A 22,598-nucleotide genomic window follows, 5' to 3' on the forward strand; every position below is an offset into this window, starting at 1 on the left:
TATCCCAGGAGCCACGGGCATACCTCACGACCAGATGGTATTTCTAGATACCACTCGCCACTGAAAGGAGCCGGAGCTCCTTGACAAAGTGCTGTTTCCATCATTAACCAAGAGATAAAGCCAACATCACAGTAACGGGACAGACCCGCACCAGCCTTCCAACTATGACGCACTGAGGACACCCCGTGAATTCTGCGGGACGCCCGGCAAAGGCATGACATCTAAATCTAATCATGACAGAGCATCAGACAAACGCCAACGGAGGGACCCTCTGAAAATAATTGGCTTAAACGTGTCAAAAACACGAATGTCACGAAGTATGAGACTCAGGAAGTTCTCCAAGAAGGCCACGTGCCAAATGGATTTTCTTCTGCCGGGAAGGATTTCACGCGGGGCCCTTGGTGAAATCAGAATAAGGTCCAAGGATGAGTTAACGGTAGCAAACCGATGCTAAGTTTCTAACTTAGTTGTACTGTAGTCATAAGAATCTTCGGATTCAGGAAAAAGTGGAGAGACGAGAGGATAGAGCGAATATAGTAAATGTTAACACTTAAGGAATCCAGGAATTTTTTGGCTCTTCTTGCAACTTATCTGTAAATTTGCCATTATATCAAAATTGGGCAAGTGAGAAAAAAATGTAATTGAAAAGCATACTCTGGGTTCACGTACGGAGAAAAAGTGAATATAGTGCTTAGCACAATAATTTGAAGCTATTACAATAATAATTACTATTACCAGAATGGCGCATGTGGCATATAATAAGCTTGAAATGGATGGACAATATCATCGCAGTTAATATCACCACCATCACCATCACTGTTGTCCCTGATGTGCTCGATACTATGTACTAAAAATCAATACCGTTTCTCATCGTTACTTCTAATTACTTCATATCTGCATTAAGCTCCATTGTTTGAAGGTCCGCTATGGAAACCTCTGTTTCAAGTGCTTCCAGCACTCACCTGCAACTATGAAGAGCTTCAAGACCAACCAAGAGAAGAGAGGCAGGGCCCATTTCAGATCTAGATGTAAAGATACATATCAATTCAATCTTTTTCCACCATCTGAATCTCTGCTTTGTTCTTGCTGGTTCTTGGGCAACCCAAGGTTGAGAAAGCCCAGCTCCTAAAGACACAACCTGGGGCCTTTGCCTATAGGCCCCTAGGCCACCTAGAGTTTCTCCTCTGTTCCTTCTTGGGACCCATCCATAAGTACTGTGCAGCTCCATGACCGGCCTTCTAATTCTGCACTGCACACTGCCTTATTCAACAAGTGGAACCTCCTATTCTGCCCCCAGTCCTGACCCATCCAAGATGGTGGAACTATTGCCAAGTCCAAGCTCCTCACCATGGGTCTGTTATATAGAACTGGCTGTGCTCAGCCTGATTCTGAGATGGGATAAGGTCCCAATCATCATTACTCTGCTTAACGTGTTCTTTGAAAGTAAACCCGTGGTCCCTTCCCTGTCATCTTTTGTCTCTATCATTTTCATTCTTGCAAGACTCACGGGCACCAAAACTTTAGCTCACCTTCTTCCTCCTCCTATTTCTTATCTCTCTTGCCCCATCTTCAGCCCATGGGGAACACTACGGGCATTGCTTCGTACCCTTTACAGGAGGCCCTAGATGGTGTCTGACCTTCCTATGACCATGCAAAGGCTCATATTTGTATCAACCTATTTGTATATATAAAACTGATAAATTCCAAGGTCCAAGTGGCTTAGTTTTTACCGGGACTCATAGACATCAGCCATAGGTTGGCTGTCCAGAGACATTTTAGAAGTAATTCCATCTTTATGGATAGGTAGGTAGATAAATAGATAGATGTCCTCACCAATAACCATAGAGAACAGCCACACACACACGCATATGCACCAACTTTCCTTCTTCTACGATGGTTGCCATCATAATCCAAGCTGCGTTAGACACTGGTAGAGCCAAGAGAGACATGCCAGGGTGACCACAGTTTTCCCAAGCCAGCTTTCCTGACTGATGGAAACATTCCCAATGTGCACTGTCCAAAATGGTAGCCACCAGTCACATACGGCTGTGGGGCATCTGTAATGTGGTGAGTGCGACTGAGGGCTGAATTTTTAATTGTGATTAAAGTCAATGAATTAAAATTTACATGGCCACACATGGAGTGGCTACATGTGGACAGCTTAGCTCTAGACCAGGGGTCGGCACGCTCTTTCTATGAAGGACCAGATTGTAAATGTTTTCGGCTTTCAGGCCCCACAGCCTCTATCACCACCGCTGTTGTGCTGTGACAGCACCACAGACATATCTGAACAAAGGAGTGTGGCTGGGTACCAATAAAACTTTATTTATAAAAAATGACCGGGCCAGTTTTGTCTTGTGTGTCAGCGTTGTCTGCTGACACTCACCCCAGTACGATCTCATTCCAGACCTTCTTTGGGATGGCAGACACTGGTCAAATGAGGCTGTTCCTAATCCAGTCCTTCCTTACTTCTTTAATGAGAACACAGAAGGCTTTCCTTTTAAGAAAACGAGGTTGCTTGATATACTGCATTTTTCCCTGAGGTAGAAAGTGTTCCCTCTTAATGGCATATCCCTGGGAGAGCAGGCCAAATTACAAAGAGACCAAGACACAGGGGAACATCTGTCCTCCCCTACTCAAGTTCATCTATGGAAGAAACCAGAAAAGACAACACTTCCCCTCATGCTGGAGGAGAGGGTAGTCATTTACCTCAGGAGGCTGAGGGACTGTCCATCTCTGGTCCTCAGATGAAACTGTCCTGGCCACAAAGCTTAAAGTGTCTGCTCACCACAGCTCCTGGCGATGATTATTCCTTCTATTGGCATGTCCATGTCAGAAAGGTTGATTCTGCAAATGGTCCCAGCTGGGAGGGATGAGGAGAAAAGTTCAAGTCAGTTTTAACATTTAGTTCATCCACTGTCTTTTGAAGATGACTCAAGACAATTCAAAGGCATTCGCCCATCACTCCACTCACTCACCCAATGATTTATACAAGTATTTTTTTAAAAAAACAGACACCTATCCTATTCCACACACACAGCCAAGTACCAGAGACAGAAAGGTGAGGAGACCAGAGTTCATACCCTCAGGAAGCTCAGCCTGGTGGAGAAAACAGACAGATAAACAAATAATTCAGGGCAACGTGATACGAGGATGACAGCGATATTGGGGCGAGCTAAGGGAGAAATGACCAATTCAGTATGAGAAGAGCAGATGGGTTTTCAGTTGCTTCTTGCTTAAGTGAAATGCTGTGTGGCAAAAAGAAAAGGTTTGGGGAAAGTGTCTCTGAGGAAGAGGACAGGGAAAAACGTAAGTAGTGAACGTGTGAGATCAGGGTTGGGGATGCACCAGCAGGCTGAGGCCGGGTGGGAGAAGGGTTTGGAAGGCCCCACCCGAGAGTAAGAACAGAGACCCCGGGTTGAGCTCCTACTGTGTCCCAAGCACTGAGAGATGTACAGACCACACGTTTTCTCACGAAATCCCTGAGGTGGTCTCAATGATTATTCCCATCTTATGGATGAGCAGCTGGGGCTTGGAGAGCTCCTGTGAGCAAGCCTGACCAGGATGACAAAGGCAGTAAGTGGTAGAGGACAGCGCCCAATGGGATGCCCCCATTCTGTCCAGTTTCACAGTCCTCATCTTAGCCCCTGGGACAGGTGTGTAGAATAACGGCCCCCATTGGCTCGGGCCACCTTATACACATCGTCCTTAGCAGTGTGGCTTTCCTCCCCCTCCCCACATGAACTGAGGTCCATTTCCCCACCCTCTGAATCTGACATGGCCATGTAATTCGCTTTGGCCAGTGGGCCAATAACAAAGGACACAAATAAAAGCTTCAACAGTGCTTATGCACAGAATATCCCCCTTTCTCGCTGCCAGGCATCGTTCTGCAGCCCCATTAACCCAGCTGAGCTGGTCTCCCAGAGGCACGGGAGAGGCCCCGGGCATCCCAGCCCTGGCTGAGCCCTCGGGTGCAAGTACCACGCTGCTGAGCCCCAGCCACGCTGCTCAGCCCCAGCCATGCTGCCCAGACACAAGAAATGTCCAACCAACCCACAGAATCAGGAGAACTAACAAATGTTTGTTGTTAAAGGCACTAAGGCTTGGAGCTCTTTGTTACGCAGAGAAAGCTCACTGATACAATCACCAAGTCATCTTTACACGCCAGCAATGGTGATAAAACACAATAAACCGCAACTTAGAAAGATCAGCCCCAAGCTGGTGATTGTCAAGAGACGTGGAGGGCCAGGACGAAGGCAGGGCGGCCGTGGGGTGGAAGAGAGAGAGAAGATTCAAGAGCTATTTTAGACATAAAGTCAACAGGATTTAGTTACAGACTGACCCAAGATTTGTCTAAGGAGCCTGTATTGACAATGAATAGATTCTATTTGGAGCTCGCTGAGGGGGCAGGATGTTTGCATGGAAGACACACAATGTGGCCTGGGCCAGAGCACTCAGGGCTCAGTGTCACCGGAAAGGCACACTCCCGGAATGAAACTTTCTTTTCAGCCCCTGTTGTTTGAAAGAAGAATTAAGACCGGGTGCCCACTGCCCCAGCCTTGGACCTGCCCCTGCCACCTCCTCTGAGGTCAATTCCTGCTTGCAGCAGCCCCCAGAAGGACCCTTGTAAACTGTAACCCAGACCTTCCTGCCTTCCATCCCCAGCTCACACCACCCCCTTTCCCTGTGGACCATCTACTCACCTGTTAGACTGCACTGTCAATGGCCCTTCCCAGGGACATCTTTGCTGACCGCCCAGACAAGGCCAGGCACTGTCACTGCCCAAAGTCCCTTGCACTCCCAGAGAGCATGTGTCACTAGCCTGATAAGCCCACAGGAGCACAAGTGTGCCTGTCCCACACCCCCCTCTGCCACCACCACCCAGCACACCGCTTGCCACCTGGGAGAAAAGTCAGTTCCTATTTCTTGAATGAGAGAATGAACAAAACAGTTCATTCACATTATCACACATCCAAGATGTTTTCTTTCACCTACTCTCTTCCAGACGCCAAGCCAAATTAGCCACCTTACTTTCGGCTGCCCATGGCTTCCTGTGTTTATCTTCATTCCTTTGCACTGGATTCCCAACCCTGACTGGCACACTGGCAACTACGGGACTTTAATGAGCTAGAACCGTTTCCCAGGTATCACCTACCTCCCAGACCCTAGGTGTCTCGGCTCCTAACACAGTCCTGGGGTGCTAAATACACAGAAAACGTCATTATCCCACTCTAAATCCTGTCGTCCAGGGAGCAGCCTAATGATCTGAGACTCTTCTTGCCTCTTGCTTTTTTTTGTTAAAGATTTTATTTATTGGGGTGCCTGGGTGGCTCAGTCGTTAAGCATCTGCCTTCGGCTCAGGGCCTGATCCCAGGGTCCTGGGATCAAGCCCCACATCGGGCTCCTCTGCTGGGAGCTTGCTTCTTCCTCTCCCACTCCCCCTGCTTGTGTTCCCTCTCTCGCTGGCTGTCTCTATCTCTGTCCAATAAATAAATAAAAAATCTTAAAAAAAAAAGATTTTATTTATTTATTTGAGAGAGAAAGAGAGAGAGCGTGCAAGAGAGAGCACAAACAGGAAGGAGTGGGAGAAGCAGACTCCCCACTGAGCAGGGCACCCGAGCCCAGGACCCTGAGATCATGACTTGAGCCAAAGCCAGATGCTTAAATGACTAAGCCACCCAGGCGCCCGTGCCTTTTGCTTTTTAACACACACCCCCAAAACTTCTGGAATGCCACATCGTAGCTCTCTTCCCATGCCCTGCCATCCTGCATCTCCCTAGATCCCACCTGCTTCACTACCCTTCCTCTCCCCCTGGCCATTCGCCACTTCATTTCTATCCGTACAACCAGCAGCCACCAGGGACCAGCCCAGGCCCTCAGCAGCCAACCGCTGGGCTGAAACCAGGAGACTCGGAAGCAAGAAACATGTCCACCAACTCTATCTGCCGCATGGGAGATGAGCGCCCATAAATCATTCCTCCTTCGCCCCTCACAGAACATCACCATCGGCAGGCCCCCCGCGTCATCATGCACTAGAACGTGATAAATCTCCCGAGATATTCTGTCCTCCGATTTTGTCTCTTTGGGGAGCGGAGCAGAGGACTAGACGCGAAACTCCACATCACTCCTGGAGGAGCGCAGCCAGATCGCTTGAGAAATCCCAGCCTTTCCCTCCCCCTGAGAGAAGTGACCCTCTGGATAATGGTGAACGCCGGGCCCCGCTGAATAATAGTGCTGCCCTTTCCACGTACAGACAGCTACTCTCAGAGGCCTGTGGTCACGTCCTATCCCAAAACAGCGTGCCCAGCGGCTGGCCGTGCAGACCAGGAGACGCTGGTCAAGCCAGGCTGCATGACTGCAGACAGACGGTCTTTCTCTGAGTCTTAGTTTGCTCTTTGGTAAAACGGACACTGTTCCTGCTTCAACTAGTTTGCAGGACTGGACTGAAAAACACGTGGATAAAAACCAACATGAAATCACTTTAATAATAAAATCAGTAAAGTAAAAGTAGCAGTAGGAATTGCGGCAGATATCACTTTAAAGTGCTGGCGGGCACTTTCCCAAACTAAGCCCCTTGTTCTCAAAAGCTGGGCTAGTCTTCGCAGTGATGTGACGTCAGCTGTTACGTGTATCATTTTGCGGATGGATGAGTAAGTGGAGGCTTGAAGAAGATAGCAACTTGCTCAAGGTCATGGCCAAGATCGGAGCCTGAAGGATACACCAATTCCTACCTGGACCAGCGCAGTGCACTTCGCCCCGGCCCTCACTGAGCGTCTGGTGTACCTTGCAGCCTCCGTGCTGTGCCCTGGCGGGGACAAGAGCATACTCTCGGGGTCAGCCGGTGAGGAGCCCACCGTGTGGGGAGAGGTGCGGGCACACAAACCAGCAGCTGTGCCACCCTGCCCTGGCAGGTGGGGGAGACGGTCAGCACACAGGTGGGTGGTTCTTAATCTGAATTCCTGTCCAGAACACAGTGACCGCGGAGAGGGAGATCAGCCCGGACACTGTCTGGCGGATCTGTCTGCAGAGCGGACAGGTGACCCAGATGTAGGCAGGTGCAGGGGAAGATCAGAAGTCTGTGGTGAGAGGACCCAGAAACACCTGGAGTAGGACCTGGGATGCCCAGAGCAGGGCTGCTGGCCAGGCTCGGTGATGGGAGCGGGGCACAGAGTGGGGGAGCCAGGGGTATGGGGGGCTGAGCGGTCCCTTCCTGATGGGGCTGCTGCACCTCCCGACCCGCCTGGAGGACTGATAGGAAACACACCAAACCGGGCAGGAAGCGCGTGGGCTTGCTGGAGGGAAAGCCGTCCTCCCACGCGGACCCACCCCCTCCGAAAGGGCTTCACCTGTGGGCAGTCCTCCGAGTGCCCGGATTTCTGAATTCGGAGGCCAGGTGCTTCTCCAGGGGAGAGGTTATCACTACCAAGGGCGAATGGATGAGTGTAGACAAGGAGGCCAGCACCGTGCCGACTTTGCAGCAGTCCTGGGGGGGGGGGTGCAGGCTGACCCCCATTTCACAGACGCACAAACCGCTGCTCTAGAAGAGTCAGGTCTTTTGCCCAAGGCAACAGGGCGGGAAAGCGGCTGAAGTGCAGTTCCAAGCCGCCTACAATACACAGGCGCTCTCCTCCCCTTCTAGCCTGGCTGGGCTCTAGAAGGTCATCAGTTCTTCTCCCCCCCACCACCCCCTCGCACGCGCATGTACACACACACACACAGATCGGGGAGCAGGGGGCGGTGCAGTTTACTGGTCTGCTCCTGGGCTCTGGGCTCCCAGCTCTCTCCAAGCAGCTTCAACTTCGGGTTCCCAGCACCGAGCACAGTCCGCCCTCAACGCCCAGAGAGAGGAAGACACAGGTGCTTCTCGCATGGGGGCAGGCACCCCAACACCGCTGGAGAGTACTCCCACGTGCACCAGCCCAGCCCCGGTGCTCGGGGCCGCTCCCTCCCGGCCGCCACCAGCCTCCCCCTGCTGGGGTTGCTCCATGTGGGTCTGGCTGAACCCCTCCTACCTGCAGGAAGGGATACGCTGGCCTGGCCGTACCTCATTACTGAAAGAATGCTGGCCGTGCTGGAGTCCCAAACTGCAGTCTTGCTGTGTTCCTCTCTTACACCCCCTTCCTTGGAGCGCATGACGGGGAGGGGCCCCGGATCCGTCTCAGGGTTCCTCCATGGGGTCCCAGCCCTCTCCACCCTCACTGCTGCTGTCACCGGGTCCCACCATCTTCCAGCCGCAAGGCCGTCTATTCTCCGGGGCTCCCCCCCACCCCCGTCCCCTCCTGTTTTATTTCTCTCGTCTCCCAGCCAGAAGGCTGGGTGGTGCTACCCCAGAGCACAAGCGGGGAGACTGAGGCTCAAACATGGAAGTCACCTGCCCCAGGCCCACAGCTGCCCCAGAGCCCGTGTTCTCCTGGCCCTGGCTGCCCCCTCCGCCCCCAGGCCTCCTGGACAGGAGGCGCCCCTTGGCCTTCCCTGCTGCAGACACTGAACTTGCCTTCAGAGCAGGGAGGCCCTGGAGGCTGCCCCCCCCCCCCCCCCACATGCTCCTAGGGGCTGCCCAGAGCCATGCTCAGATCTGGGAGGAACTGGGAACCACAATGTGTGGGTTTGTTTGCCAGGCAAGCAGGGCCTAATTCAGGAGCCCTGACTATGGACTTTTGAACAAGATTTTGTGGATGAGAGGGAAGAAGGGAGCTTGTGCTGATCGGGGAACCTTGAGCCAGAGGACAGGGCTGGCATCACACAAAATCTGTGCTGAATGTGACCGGAGTGCCACCCTGAACCATTCTATTTATAGCCCTTTGAAATATGACTGGGGAAGGGGGGGCTTTGTTCTTTTGGCCTCTTATCTGATTCTCAGGAACAAAGGAAGGGGAGGTGGGAGGGAGGTTGGCGAAGGGCTGTTGGTGTGGGCAGTGAGAGCAGACACACTGGGCCCAGGAACTTCTGGTCCGTGGCGCATAACAGCCCCCAACTCGACCCAACCTAGGGGACCTTAGGTCAAACAGCCAACGTCAATGAACTTCGGTTTTCCCAACTGTCAAAACACCGATAACAAGAATGACCACAGAGCCCTGTTTAGAAGGTTAAAGGAGTCCAAAACGTCCAGAACATGGTATTTCCTAGGCAGAAACTCAGGAAGGATAAAAGGGCAGACAGCCGCCAGAATTCACAAAACCCAACACAGACTTGCTCAGAGGGAGGTCTACAGGAGCCCGGGGGTGCGGGGTGGTCTGGGAGACGGGGGGTGTAAGCGCCGTGCCAACAGCCTGGTGCAGGGGGTCACGCGGGAGACCCGGCCCCTGGGGTCCCTGGCTGCTGGCCTGGGTAGGCCGCGGGAGGCTCGCTCTCTAGGACACCCTGAGCTTACCAAGTTGGGAGGAAACCCAGCGGTGAAGGCAGGACTTGGCAGCTCGAAATTGCGGGCTGGCTTCCAGTCCTGGCTCTGCCCGCTGACAGCCTGAGGAACTGCACGGATCGGCCCTCTGTCTAAGCTGCCTGCTTAGCTGTGAGACAGGGGGCAGAGAATACCCAAAATGTCTCCTTAGGTGTGCTCACCTGTCTCTGGGGTCCAGTGACCACACCACAGCCCAGACCACTCTCTTAGCCTTAAATTCAGATAGCGCTGGAGAGTTGCACCCTGCCACCTCCTCCAGGAAGCCCTCCAGGGTTGGAAGCTCTGTGTGAGGAAGAGCTTCCTAATGCACAGAGGTGTCCAGAGGACAGAGGGCCACTGTGTGGGGCACAGATCTCATGATCAAGCAGACACAGAATAACCATCACATGGGAGAGTAGAAGTGAGCAACCAATTCGTGGGAGACTGAGCAAGGGGTTTCTAAACTTGAATGACGACGGTGATGATCGCAGCCCACACTTAGCAAGCCCCGAGGGTGGGCCCTCTGCAGGGCACTATTCTAAACCCTTTCCAAATACCAACTCTTTTAGTGCTCATTTTAGTACTCAGTGGGAGGTAGGTAGTCTTACCCACATTTTCTAGATAAGGAAATGGGGGCACAGAGAGGTAAAGCAATTCACTCAAGGTCACACAGCTAAGAAGTGGCAGAGCCAGTGTTTTTTATGGGGCGAATCAATGAATGACTCAGTCGATGAATAATTGAAATCTTGGACTAGGGGAAGGTTGCCCAAGGGCACTGCCAAGCCGCTTTGCAAACTCTTGGATTCTACAATTCTTTCTTGTTTCAGGCTCTGCAAATGCACCACCTCTGTCCCTTGTTATCACCCAATCTACCCACATACCCCTTCCTCTCGCCCCCTCCGGTAACGGTCACAGCTTATGACACCACGGCTCCCGCTCAGAGAAACAGGGAAACCTCCTTGACTTCATCCCAGGGGTCGATTCCCAATGAGGCAGACATACTCTGATATCCAAAACTGTCGTTTGGCATGGCACAGGCATCGGCTCAATTTTTCGAATCCTAGAGTTCGCAGGTCGGTTTTGCTCCGTTCCATTTGTTCCCGGTCACAGGTAGAGACCGAAAAAATAACAGCAGACCTTCTGTTGGAACCAATTCTTCAAACCACTCCACAAGGCGTGTGTTTCATTGGAAATTTCTATGAGGTGGTGGGGCACGATCTCACAGCCTTCTCAACAACCCTTTGGTTTAATTTCCTTTTTTGCCAAAAGACTGAGGTTTGAAATTTCCAGATTTTGCTTTAGGAACAACCAGGAACACCCCCCTCCCCCCAGGACATTCTTGTTTGTGGTCGCTCCTATGTTTCCCCAGCAACCGTCTTTCTTCATCAGACTCTCCACCAGGTGGTAGGCTTAACAGTGTTTTCAAGGAAGAACAACAAGCAGACCTTTCTCTCCATTGTGAAGATGTTATTGAAAGGGAATTTTCCAATGTTGCAAAAGCAACTTTTACTAATCATTGTACTCGGAGCGGGCCCTGGGAGTTGGGTGGGTTTACATGCCTGGTGACAAACTGACTAAGCCTTTCTGCTCCCAGTCCCTCTCGGAGGCTGGCTCCCAGCCCTTCCTCAATCTCCAGGCACCGTGGGGCTCCCCGAATTCAATGTATGACAACAGCCCAAAGGATGAGTGCCTGTAATCAGCAACACAGAGATTTAAACTCATACCAGACCGCCACGGTTAGCTAAATAAACCCATCCAACCAGCACCAAAGGGGGAATCGGGGAAGAGGCTTGGAGCCCCACCCCGGGGCTGGGCTTGGGGACAGAGAGCCGGTATGGGTTCTCTACCTGCACCTCTTAGAGAGGCTGCCCCACCCTCCCCAGCGCCCCCATGTAGAGATAGGGGATGATCCCGGAATTACACATCATGGTGCCTGAGATCTGAGGCTTTGGGCAGAAAGGAGGCAGTGAAGCATTCTGGCTCTGCCACTTTCTAGCTATGTGACTTGGGGCAAGGGGCTTCACTTCTCTGAGCCTCAGTTTGCACATCTGTAAAATAGGATTAGGGAAAAAGTATGAGCAGTGACTTCATAGGGCTGTTGCGGAGACTAAGAAAGTAATATTTAAGGAAGTGTCAAGTGTGCTGTTGGAAAGCGCGCGTCCTGGCCCAGCCCCACGTGGAGATGCTGACGGTAGACCCCCCCAACAGGCAACCCAAGACAGCCATGACTAGGCTCCGCAGTTCAGCTCTTGGGGTTTTCTAGAAAATCCATCAACTGAGAGGATATTCTTTGAACTCCTTCTCAAGGACAGAATGCACACAACCTCTTTGCTCCCTGACAGTTCATCGGTTCACTATGCAAAAGACATATAAGCAAGACTCCCAGTTCCTAGGCTCTGCCCTTTGGGTTGCTTCTCTCCCTTTCTCTTATAAATCCTGTTTATGCCTTTGTTCCTTGCCTTTGACTCCGTGTACTCGCTGACTTCCTCCCCTTGACAAGATTATTTACATGCAAAACAACTACGTGGTTGGGAAATCACCTAACTAAATGTCCGAGTTATTTGTTGAGAGCTTCTTTCTAGGGCTGCCTCCCTGGACCTCACCAGCAGAACCTTACCTGGGCCCCACCCCCAGGCCTCCCCCCCCCTACCCGCCCCGTGATGGAGTGCTCTGACTTCCTAATGCCAAAGCTGGTTCTCCAGCCAAGCCGGCTTCTGGTTCCAGTTCATCCGGACCTACTTTACAGAAACAGTAAGCGTGGTATTGCGCTGTCTTGTGCTGTGTCGTATTATGATAATGATAAAGGTTGGGCTCCTTAAGTTGACTCTAAGATCTAATCAGCATACCAAGACTTAGATTATGTTCCTTTGCCACTATTCTCAGATTCAGCCACGCAGATGGGGGGAACACAGGATGAGGTGGAGGCAGCAAGGCCCCGAAGGGCGAAGCTTAAGGGAGGGGGCCATACCAGGGTCAGAGGCCTGGGTCTGCCTTTTCCCAAGCACAGGCCCTGTGTCGACCAGGTCACCCGACTCGTCTGGACAGTTCAAGGTGGGAAGGTGGGGGCTGGGCTGTGAGGGCTGAGCTGAGGAAGATGTGTGCAGGGCTGTCCAGGCCATTGGAAGCATGGGCTTATTATGCCTTCCCACTCCGCACAGGGGTAATTTCGGGCACATGGAAGGAAGATCTGTGTGCAGAGACCGTGGGACCTTGGGTCAGTCACTTCCTCTGCAACATGGGGAGGAGCCTCACCCCAGGGCAGCACCTAGACCAGCTTCAGCGGAGTCCAAACAGGGTCAGGGCTGCAGATGCCAACGGCTGTGACGGCAGAGGTCGGGGGTTTCAGGAGGGGTTTTCGCTCTCAGACCTCGGGCAGCTCTCTGAGGATATTATACTAAAGACAGGGAGGGGGAACCCAGCCCTTCGTTATTGGGCCAACCGATTCAGGCGGTTTATTTTGGGCTCCAGTCTAGCCTTCCAAGGAAAGAGGTTTTCTTTTCTTCTTTCCTCTTCTTTTCTTTCCGCTGAGCCTTGTATTTCTGAAAAGGTAACTGCCCAATTAGATGGATTTTCATCTTCCATGTGGAGTTGTTCTAGGCGCTTTGAGCATGAAACAATATTTTGGAGTCATTCCACCCTCTCAGTTAGAGAAGAAGCTGGGTTTGCTTTGGTTGTGGTTTTTCTTTCTCTCTCTCTCTCTCTCTCTTTTTTTTGGGGGGGGGGGGTTGGGTTCTTCTCAAGAGCCCTCTGCTAAGTAAATATTCATGAAGGGAATTTTTAGCCACTCTGGTCTGTTAGTTCAATGTGGACTCAAATGGATTTTTTTTTTAATGTAGCAAAATCTATCACAATGATATCTATTTGGGTTGAATTTTTTGAAGGTAGCTGGTGAAATTCAAAGAAAGGATTTTCTTTGCATACCCACATGGGGACCTACCAAAAGTCATTTGAAACCCCCTTTTTCATTCCACCAATGATTTGGAATTAATGTTCTTTGCTCTCAACCTCTCTGAATTACTGAGATTTTTAACTTGTATTTTATATTCTTAAGGACGCCAGAATCAGACCTGGTTAGGTAACTTTTACATATTTTAGAGGAAAAAAAAATGCACACACGCGCACACATATGTACACAAACACACAGTCAGAAAAAATGGTCCAACATCCCCAGATGTTTTTGGAAGGAAAAGATTTTTAAGACAAAAATATTCAAACGGTATTATCTGAATATGGAATAGGCCAGAAGGACAAAAGCGAACACAACTGCCACCCACACCACATGTCTGAACGGTGGTCCTCTCGGGAACAAAAGCTAACATCTGTTGAGTGACTCGTCCATTTTTCAGATCAACTGTACGGAGTATCATCCCCATGACAAAAGAGGAAACCGAGACCCGGGAAAAGTAAGTGATGAGATCACTGCACAAATAGTGATAAACCTCAGACCCAGAAACCTTGATACTGAAGCTATCCTGCTTCTCAAACACGCTACTGAAAACGTAAAGATCTTTTTTTATTTTTTTAAGATTTTTTTTATTTACTTGAGGAGAGGAGCACTAGCAGGGGGAGGTGCAGAGGGAGGGGGAGAAACAGACGCCCTGCGGCGTAGGGAGCCCAATGGTCCCAGGATCCTGGGATCGTGACCTGAGCCGAAGGCAGATGCTTCACTGACTGAGCCGCGCGGATGCCCTGAAAACATTAAGGTCTTAATAATAACGTCTTACTCTGGAGTCTTGTATCTTACAAGGGGAATGGAGCGCAGTGGTGGAAACCTGGGCTCCCACCAGCAGTACGGGTATGGCCGTGAGCAAGGGAGCTCCCCTCCTGCCTACAGCTCTGTGCTTCGGGGAGCCTCTGGCCACCCACGTCCCTGGCTGCTGTAGACTCAGAGGAGCTGACAGGCGACTGCAAGGTCCACCTCCAGACCCGTCCAGTCCCTGAGAGGCTCCGAAACGGAACCCCCTAATCTCCGGCTGCCAGGTGAGCTCAGCTCTCAGGGGCACGAGGACTGTGAACAGCAGGCAGGACAGAGCGAGGTGGCAGCCTTATCCTCCTGGCTGTTCCCCACCAGGCTGAGGAGAGAGGCTTTCTTCAGAGGCTTCGATCCACTCCAATCGTCACACTCCTGGTTCCCCTCACCCATCCCTCCATCTGCCTCTTGGGGGGGTTGGGGAGGAGACGGTGGGCGGTGGTACCTGGACTCAGGTCCTGCTAGATCCCTTGCTGACTTCCCTAAAAACTACTCCGAGCTCTGGAGAGGTTCCCTTTACTAAACGCTCTGCTCCATCTGTGAGTGTATGTTTCCGACTGGAACCCGGAAGGAGTCAATGTTTAAAATACTAGCCACTGTTCTGGGCACACCCTAAATGCTTAATAAAAATTAGAAGATACTATATTTATTACCAATAAGGCAGGTTCATGGCCTCATCCTGGGGGTTCCTCCCAATTCTCCCAGGCAGGGTAGGAATTACACGGTGCCATCTACCAACTGAGGAAATGGGAGACTCTTAAGAGGTTCAGTGATGCACCCCAGGTCCTCAGCCAGGAGCAGGCGGAATGAGGATCGGGACCAGGAGCTAGGAGTTCTGAGTCCTAGGCCCGTGGTTGCCCGGCCTGGATCCACCTGACTCAGCAGAAAATATCCTGACACCAGTGTCCTGTCTCAAACAACCATCCCAGCGTGAACCGGGATAGACCGAGTCCCCTCTGGGTGCCTTCAATTCTGACACAGTTCACACCTGTTGCTGAGACAGCCAGGCCACACAGGAGGGGCTCAGGGCGTGGAGCACCCTCACCTGTGCACTCCCCTCCGCCCCCAGATATCCCTGTTCCTGGTAATTCCCTGTGTCATGCCCTAGGGATAAAGAAACTTTCAGTTTTACGCAAGCCACGGGAATGAGAAAAGCAAGCTGTTACTCTAACCCGGTCATTCAGCCTTGCTCTTTCCAGTGGGGGTTATTAACAAAGCATTTAACATGAACCCCAGCCTTGTACATCAAGGGTGTTTCCATGAGCTTTCCAGAATGTTCCACCTTCCGTCAACTCTTCTATTTCCCACATGCTCTGTTTGGATACGTGCCTCCAGCATTCAGCACATTGGGTGCTAACCGTCCTGCACAGACTCTTAGCTGGGATATCAGGAGGCCCCTCCTGGGGCACTCTGCAGTTCATGAACTTGAATCCTCACCATGCATCCAGAGATAATCACCCACCTGCACTTCAACCCTGGTTCGGAGGTACAGGGCTTGCCTGAGCTCACACAGTCAGACGCAGTCCTATGCCTGAAACCCTGGGCCCTGTCCCCACACAGTGCCTGCCATGCCTTTAACCCCATCTCCCAAGGCAGCCATTTAAATCTGAGATCAAGTATAAGGACAAGGATTAAAGATAACGCACCAAATTTTATTTTTCTTAAAGTGAAAGCAAAGCAGCTAGTCTCTATCTTACACACTATCCCTATAACGCCCATAACCCTTGGAAGATCATAGTTCAGGGACCTGCGCTCCGCTGAGCGCAATGATAAATCCCACCAAAGCAAACCAGAGACCGGCACATACTACAGGAACGGGGCCATATCACTGAGCCCCTAAAAGCCCCGTTCCCTCACCCCTGCAGAACCATGCAGAACGGACAGACCTATGTCCAGTCTGTTATTTTATTTTACTTTATTTTTCTCGGACATGCAGGGCACATACCACTTTGATTAGATACCAGTTCAATGCATTCAAGAAAATACCTTTGCTTTCTGGCCGTCTGATTCCTCTACGTATGCAGGTTTTGTCTCCTCAGTGAATCCTTCCAAGGGTCCCACAAGGCAGAGGAATCCATTCCCTTCCCTTTCCCAGCCCTCTCTCAGCACACGCACGTGTCCACCCCGTACAAACCACTGCAACATACTCTTCCTGCCCCTGGAGCCTCCCCACCACACGGTGACCTCTGGGGGCAGCAAGAGGTTGGGGCAAAGGGAGAAGGATCGATCACATGCTCTTCCAATCCTGTATTTTCAGCATCTGGCATGGTGACCAGAACATGATAAGTTCTTAATAAATGTTGGTTCAACTGAAATCAAAACAATGCCACCAAGACCCATGAAACAATAAAACCCCAGGCTTCCCAAGGAATGCTAGTTTCTAATGAAGAAACAGAGACTTGGGGGCGCCTGGGTGGCGGAGTCGTTAAGCGTCTGCCTTCGGCTCAGGGCGTGATCCCGGTGTTCTGGGATCGGGCCCCACGTCGGGCTTCTCCGCTGGGAGCCTGCTTCTTCCTCTCCCACTCCCCCTGCTTGTGTTCCCTCTCTCGCTGGCTGTCTCTCTCTGTCAAATAAATAAATAAAATCTTAAAAAAAAAAAAAAAAGAAACAGAGACTTAAATACACAGAAAAGAATATGGGTGTGGGGAAGGGGAAACAGAGAGGACTCACCTACTGGGGAGTTTAGGAGACCAGTGAGCTTTCCAGGTCAGCTCTGTCACCCAGCGTCCCATCATTTCCCCTCTGGGCCTCAGTATTGTTTTCATTAATATGAAAGACTGAACGAAATGATTTCTATGAACGTTTTCAGCGCTTGGAGAGGGAACAAAATTGGTCCTAGTGAGGGTACCAACATTCCTATTGGCCACACGCATCATCAGGAGTCCCCACAAATGTCACCTCAACTCTGCCAACTTTCAGACCCCAGAGTCTGAAACTTCTGGGCTATGTCTCAATGTCCAGTGCTGAGAATTGCTGGCGAATGACTTCACCAAGTGGGCGTGGGCTCTGCGAGTCTGGAGCACTGTCTGTGAGTAAGGGAAGGGAGGCGTCCCTGCACGGATGGCCCTGTGGTCTGTGATGCCAGGAATGTCTGGAAGGTTCTGAGGATGGAGCTGGAGCAAAAGCAAATAGGGTGCAGGCTGTCTTCATGAAGAAAGGCTTTCATGGCCCCAAGGCCATGTCAGCAGAACTCCAAGCCTCTCATTTTGCAGAGAGTGAAACTGAGACCAGAGCCTGGAACAGTGTGGGTGCCAAGTTACAAAGCAATTGAGCACTGGCCCTGGGACTACAACAGGCTTCCTCTGGGGCCCAAGGTTGGGTTCGTGTGCCCAAATTAGAGAAGAGAGCTCTCAGATCCTTGGGTCTGCAAGGGGGGTATAAAGTTTCCACATATGCTCCACAACTGAACAAAGTGCCTGTGAACCTTATTCTAGAATTCTCTATGACCGGGCCAGCAGCGCTTCCACTGGCCAGTGGCGTTCATCCTTGGTGCATACGGGATTTATGGGGAAGCCAGAGAAGGAGATGAGGAGATGACTGGTGGGGTTTTTTGTTTGTTTTGTTGTTGTTGTTGTTTTTACTTTACTTCGGTTGCTTTCATGGTGTGGGAGGGAGCCTGGGGAGAGGGTTAAGGTTTAGATCCCATAAGGCAAGAAGCCCTATCCAAATAGAAGTCCTCTGAGTCAGCAGCCTGCCTGCCATAAAGCAAGGGACTCAAGCAAGGGAGATTCAAAGAGGCCCCTTGCAGGGGCGGGGGGAGGGGGCTGCTGAGAGCTTGCCTCCAGGAGATATCATGTCCTGGGGGGCTGCTTGGTGCACAGGGGGCAACAGAGACCCACCTGGCACAAAGCCACACACACACCCCTGAGGCTCCAGGACCTGCAGGGATCCTTCACCTCTGGGCTCACAAATGGATCCACCCCACCATGCCTCGGGCTCCAGACAGGCTCCAGACAGCCAACTCTGTAGAAGTCTCCAACTTCAGTGGGGTGCTGGTAAACCAGGGTGGGGGAATGGCCAGTCTGTGCCTCCGAATGGGAACACAGCCCTGAGGTCAGCAAGAAGGCTGCTCTGAAGTCAGCTTCCGCTGCTGAAGCAGAGCCTGGAGGAGCAGAATCCACCCCCGCCCCCCACGAAGGGGGACAACAACTTCCTGTTTCCATTCTCAGGGCAGTGTTCAAGAGCCGCCTGCCCGGTGGCCTGCCAGCCCAGTGAGGTGAGGGGAAGACTGTGCTTCTGCCCAGGCCCTTGCCTTGTCCGAGTAAAAGCCTGGACAGCAAATGCGGGACTAGGAGAACACAGGGCCAGCACATTTCCAGGCTTGGGGGGTTGTCCAAAGGTGGAAGAAGGAGCCCCTACTCATTCTTTTATTTAGTTATTCAGCAAAATAAATTCTCTGTAAGATGAGATTCCTTTTCCCGGATGTGAAGTCAAAGGTCGCATGAATACACACATATAGTGTGAATGGGTGAACGTGTCTATCTGTCCGTGCACACACATTCACACAGTTACATGTAAGACTCTAGGCCACACAACCGGAAGGTAATAGTAACGACCCCACTTTACACATACAGAAACTGAGATTCAGAGAGTTCAAGTCTCAGGCCTGAACATCAGAGAGGGAGATGGTGGAAGACCGGGATCTGAGCGAGGGCGGGGGAGGCTGGAATGGTGAACTCCGGTCGGTCTTTTCAGCCAACCACGGGATTTCAGAAGATGGCCGGGCCATGGTGTTTGGGGCAGGAAGGAGAGGTGCAGGAAGGGATCTTGAGGGAGCCCAGGCACCCTGCCTCTGGCGCCCCTTCCCCACCTCGGAGCCCAGCAGCAGTTTCCAAAGCAACCGGCAGGGGGCAGTGTACCTTGCCTTTTCCGAAAGTCCCGGGCGTCCCTACGCAGCTCCCGGGCAAGAACACCAGGTGGCTCCGCCCTCAGCTTCTAAGAACAGCCCAGCTTTGAACCCCGCACGTAGTAGGTGCTCAAGGCACGTCTAGAAGCCTAAAGGGCTTGATTGGGTGGATGAACGTGAATTCCGTAGTGGAAATAGGGGGGACAAGGAGAGAAGGGGACGTCCGGCCCCTGCCAGCGCATTTCCATCTACAGGCCTTTGCAAACAGCCTTTCCCTACTGTGTGTCAGGCGCGGTGGCGACGACTCCTGGACAACCTCATTCCCTGCGAAGCTCGTTCTCCCCGCACTCCCCCCGCCCCAACACACACACTCAGCCTCAGAGCAGGGGTGGGCGCTCGCTGTCTCCCTGGGGAGCAAATCCACGGGGCGAAGGGGCCCGCAGGAGGGTGAACCCGAAGAGGCAAGGAGTCTCTGGCGGTGGGCACGTGAAAGCCAGGGAGATGCCTGACCCGGCCCCGCGGCAAAGGGGTCACTGCCCTCAGGGACGAGGCTGTCTCTCGCTGCGGGACACGCAGAGCCCTCCAGACACAGTGACCCGCCCAGCCCCCACCACCCGCGCACTTCTGGGCGCGCACGTGTCCACCCGCCAAGTGCCCCCCACGAAGCCCCGCGAGGGCAGCAGGCTGGAGGGGCTCGGGGCTCCAGGACCTGCGGGCGGCAGGCTGGAGGGGCTCGGGGCTCCAGGCGCCGAGCAGAACCCAGACTCTGCAGACGCCCTTCCCCAGAGACCGGGCCTCGGGGCAAGGAGAAGGCAGACCGGGCGCAGCCTCAACCCCCATCTCAAGTTCAGCCGCGATTACTCCCGCAAGGTCACGCTCAAACACACTCATGCTCGGCAAAAGGAGGAGCTCAAAGTTGCGCCACGGTCCCGATTCCGAATCTAGCCGTAGCCCTATCCCGCGCTTTGCCCCAGTGTCGCGGCTGCCCGCCCCGCTCCCAAAGAGCGGCCCCTGCCCCGTGCAGGTCACACACCCGAGAAACGCGGACAAGTTGCTAACTTTTGTCAGATTATTTCGCTGCAGCTGCGACGCCTAACGGGGCTGGGGCGGACTCCAGAGTTTCGAGTTGCCACCAGCACCACCCCCGCCACGCTCCCCTGCGCCCACCCAATCTCTCCCTGCCCACCACGCCACGTCTAGCTACCGCGCCAACTTCTCCACCGTCTCCGGAGCAACGTGGGCCGGCGGCGTCCCCGGGGGCTATGGCCACCTCCCGGATGTGCTCCTGCTCGCAACGGATTTGGAGGCTCGATCGCAACACCGTCCCGCCGCCGCTGGACCGGATCACCGGGCGCCTCCGCGCGCCCCCGCGCCCCTCGCTCCACTCGGAAGAGCCGTAGCCAGCCGCCCAGAGGGGACTCATCCCACCCGCGGCCCCGCTGGCCGCTTCGCCCTCTGGCGGCCCCGACCCGGGAGATTCCAGCCTGGCGCCGGTGCAATGTCACTGGGGCCACCCCGGGGACCGCTGCCCCGGACCTGGCGCAGGCTCCCTGCTGAGGTCCCAGCGGCTCTTCTAATAACGGCTGAAGATCCCGGAGCCCCAGCCTCCTCCAGGACCTCGTCCCTCTCCCAAAGACCCTGGTGACGCCGTAGCTGGGGAAGGGGTCTCCCTACGTGTGTCTTCCTCCGGGCGCCTGGGGTCTTCAGTCCCACTTCCAATGTCACACCCTCCTAGACCCCTCCCGACCATTTCTGTTCCCGGCTCCGGGCAATCACCCCTCCACTAGGAGAACACACTCGAAACTGCCGGAACCCCAACTCCGGCGGACGCAGCCCTCAGCGCACCCCGGCAGCGTTGGGCTCGGCGCGCTCACTCACCGCAGCTGGAGACACGCTGGAGTTTCCGCCGCTTTGGGGATGAGGGGCTCCGAGAAGAATAAAGGGGGGGTGTCCCGAACACTCGCCCCCTTCCCAGCTCACATCGCTCCCTCCTCCTCTCCCTCCTCCTCTTCCTCTTCGTCCACCTCTTCCTCCTCCCTCTGGTCTTTGTCTTTGCAAAGTGTCGAAACTGTCTGGCATAGTGGAGCTCCGCCGGCAGAGGCTGGAGCCGGGGAAGCGGGGAGGCGGGGTAAGGATGGGAGCGGTCTCGGGAACACCTTCCCCCGGGTGTAACGGGAGGGGCGCGCGGGCGGCCGGGGAGGGGCCGCTTCCCTGGCCGGCCGGGGCCGGGAGCGGGGCGCGCCGGAGCTGGGCGGGCGCCTCGGCGGCACGCGGCCCTCCCCTTCCTCCGCCCAGCGCCCGCCCCCCGGGCCCTTGCTACCCCCCCACCCCCCCGCGCCCCCTCCGCCCGCTCTCGGCTCGGCTTTCCGCTTGCTCAGGGCTTCCTGCGAGCTCCGGAGCCACGTGGACCGCAGCCGGCTAGCGGAGGCCAGTCTGGGGAGACGCCGGAGGCGGCGCGGGGACTGGATCACCGCCCTGAGAGGGCTCTGCAGGGACAACTCCACGACACTCCGCGCCGAGGCCGCCGCCCTCAGGCTGACGAGACTAAGGAAGAACCGCCGGGGGACCCGTGGGGTCAGCCCCGGAGAGGAGGCGACGGGCGCCCAGCGAGAGGACGTAGCGGTGCCCCGAAGAGCCCGAGATGGGCGCGCACGTAGCAAGAAGGGGCTGATCCCCTGCTGGCGACTGGGCAAAGCCGCCGACTTCCTCTAAGGGCGCGGGACTCGAGGTGGGATTCAGGCAGGGGGAGGGAAGGAGCGCGGCGGGGCTGGAGCCCTGGTAAGGCCGGAGCCGGGGCCCCGGTAAGGCCGGAGCCCGGGCCCAGTTCCGAGCCGCATAGCGGCCACTGCGGCGCGGCCCCCGCCCTGGCTCGCCCGCCCGCCCGCCGCGGGTTTTTCCTCCCAGATGCGGAGGCTGCACCGCGGTCCAGAGTGGGGCGAGCGCCAGGCAGCGGGACTCCAGGCAGGGGCCGGTCCCAGGGAGGCCTGGGCCTGGGGCTCCTGGCACCAGACCCCCTTTGGGGCTCAGGTTTGGGGGCGAGGGTTTGCCTTTTCTTCTTTAGAGGGAAGTGGGGGCATTGGAGACATCAGTGCTCAATGCCAGAATGCCAGTTTTAGAGACTAAATGCTGGACACGGGGTTTAAGAGACATTAAAACAATGTGACTGTACAGCTTTTATCCCCTCACAGGGATTGTGCCTCTTTTGCAACTTTTTTGAGCAATGCTAAGAGGAAAGAGGCAGTGTGGCCTAGGGGGTATTTATTTCTTCCAGCTTCCATTGCTTTCCTTGGAGAGGTCAGCCTTTTGCGGTGGAAGGGGGGTAGCTCCCTAACACATTATTTATCAGAGGGACACTGTAGTGTGTGCTTCAGACCAGGGCCAGCTGGAGAGGACTTCCTGCTTCTGCGCCTGCCTTGCCCTCATTGGATGTGTGATCTTAAAACGAGTTTAGGTAGCCCTGTGCCTCAGTTTCCTCTTCTGTGAAAATGGGCCGAATAATTGTCTATCCTATAAGGTTGTTGTAATAATCAAGTGAATTCCTACATGTTGAACCCTTAAAGCTATGCCGGTCATAGAGTAAGTGCCCAGTGAAAGTTAGCTGTCTTGACGGTGGGCCTCCGGCCTGG

At 53.8% G+C, this 22,598-nt stretch overlaps 1 protein-coding gene across 2 annotated transcripts in view; it reads right to left on the bottom strand.

The window, feature by feature from the left end:
• ST3GAL1 (ST3 beta-galactoside alpha-2,3-sialyltransferase 1) overlaps positions 1-21,149 on the bottom strand; it is a 93,533-nt gene extending 72,384 nt beyond the window's left edge. The window contains exons 1-2 of one of the 2 annotated variants that reach the window (XM_040625649.1): positions 20,851-21,148; positions 2,710-2,863 (exon numbers count right to left, since the gene is read on the bottom strand). The gene's annotated coding sequence lies outside the window, so the exon portion shown is untranslated. Of the gene's footprint in view, positions 1-2,709; positions 2,864-20,850 lie in introns of both variants that reach the window. The other variant, XM_040625652.1, reaches the window with a different exon arrangement.
• Positions 21,150-22,598: the final 1,449 nt, after the last annotated feature.

The sequence above is a fragment of the Ursus maritimus genome, unplaced genomic scaffold (assembly GCF_017311325.1).
Source record: "Ursus maritimus isolate PB19 unplaced genomic scaffold, ASM1731132v1 scaffold_9, whole genome shotgun sequence".
Classification (NCBI taxonomy): domain Eukaryota; kingdom Metazoa; phylum Chordata; class Mammalia; order Carnivora; family Ursidae; genus Ursus; species Ursus maritimus.